The sequence below is a fragment of the Globicephala melas genome, chromosome 7 (genome assembly GCF_963455315.2).
Source record: "Globicephala melas chromosome 7, mGloMel1.2, whole genome shotgun sequence".
NCBI classification, from domain to species: domain Eukaryota; kingdom Metazoa; phylum Chordata; class Mammalia; order Artiodactyla; family Delphinidae; genus Globicephala; species Globicephala melas.
Window position 1 is genome coordinate 102,755,583 of NC_083320.1, and position 1,967 is coordinate 102,757,549.

Here is a 1,967-nt window from a genome sequence, read left to right on the forward strand (position 1 = left end):
AGGGCTACAATAGATCACTTTCACTGCCAGTATTACTCTGGCTAAAGTAATTAGGGAGGAGACCTGGAGTCACAGGTGGCGTCTGGGAGGACCTAGAGGGGCTGACACCCATGTGGGCTGAGCCCAGGTCTGCACCGGGATTCGGGGGGGGGGTGACTTAGAAGGAGGGAGAACTGAGGGTAAGTCACAAAGGGAGCAAAGGCTAGAGACCGAAGAGATATCAGACTATACCTCTCCATGGGTCCCTGGTTGTGGCGGTAATTTGGAAATAAGTTACGCAGAGCTTAGAACCATCAGGGACAGACTGGGGAGAGTGGTTGAGAAAGCAATTCAGAATAAAGATAGGGAAAGGGGGGAGGGTATCGGGGAACTGCTCATAAGTGGTGTCAACAGTATACCTAAGGGGGTGATCTTACGGCATACGGGAGCCTGGCAAGAGGAGACGCCCCAGAAAGCCTGCCAGCCCCCAAGGCCAGGAGTTAGTGTCTGAAGGCTGCACTGCCAGCTGGGCTTCTAAAGGAAGCGATGATCCCATCCCACTCCTCAAGCATCTGATGTCACATATATTCAGCCCCTTCCAGCACCAGCTACCAGGGTCCCCCGTGCCAAGGAGGAAGGGGGGTGACTTTCTGGTGGACAATGCTTTCTGCCCCTACCCTTCAGCCGCTGCCAGACCTCTTTTCTCCAGCCCAACCCTGAGGTCCCACATCCTCCCATGGCCCCTGAATTCCTTGCCTGCCCTGCCATTGACTCTTTCTCTTATCCTAGGAAAAGCTCTGTACTTTGGTCTTTCATTCCATCTTCTGTTATCACAGCATCCCATTCGTGCCTGGCCACCCTCTACTATGAAACCAATACAACTCATCAACGTATGCTGTTAGGTGGCTGCGTGAACCTTCCCTGGAGGGTTCTATGGGCAGTGGTACCATAGATACTCCAGCAATATGGAATGAAGGATGATGGGAACCACCAGCCCCATGTCTCCTAGCAAGAGAGACCTTCCAGCACTACTCAAGTTACTCCAGTAACGTTTTCCTCGACGATGCGTGGGCTGGTAGAGGGAACACCAGAGGTAGGATGGGTAACACGGGAATAGGGGACAGGCTCTCTCTCCCCAAGGGAAGACCAGTCTATTTGGCCAACACACATGGTACTTGCCCAGAACTGGACACTCACTAATGCGGGGACGACAACAGAAGCACACCTGCATTCTAGTGCTGTCTCCTTGCCGTACCAGCCGTGTGGCCCTGGGCAGCGCTCCTAGCCAGCCTGAGGGTTACAGTACTCGGGCAGGGGGCTCTTGGGGGCAGCAGAAGATGTGTGTATCAAAGCACTTCATAAGTCCTGAAGCGCTAAAGCAACGTCGTCCTGTCAAGAAGAGGATGTTCGTGGGAAATAGTTTCACACGTTGCCAGGCACTTCCTGGTTCCCACACTGTGCAGGGTACATTGTGCTGAGCCCTTAAAAGGTGCCTGTCCTGGGCTTCCCCGGTGGCGCAGTGGTTGAGAGTCCGTCTGCCGATGCAGGGGACACAGGTTCGTGTCCCGGTCCGGGAGGATCCCACATGCCGCGGAGCGGCTGGGCCCGTGAGCCATGGCTGCTGAGTCTGCACGACTGGAGCCTGTGCTCCGCAACGGGAGAGGCCACAGCAGGAAGAGGCCCGCGTACCACAAAAAAAAAAAAAAAAAAAAAAGTAAAAAGGTGCCTGTCCGAACTGAGATGTGCTGACAGTGTAAAATGCACACTTACTAAATACACAAAAGACGCAAGATAGTTCATTGCTTTCTGTCGTATTGATCACATGCTGTAGTGACGTGTTTGGAGGCATAGGATTCAATAAAATATATTATTCAAATTAATTTCACCTGTTTCCTTTTACTGACATGAATTACACACATGGCTCGCATCATATTTCCAATGAACAGCTCTGGCCTTGCACTGCTCTCCAAGAGAACTTTCTGAAATGC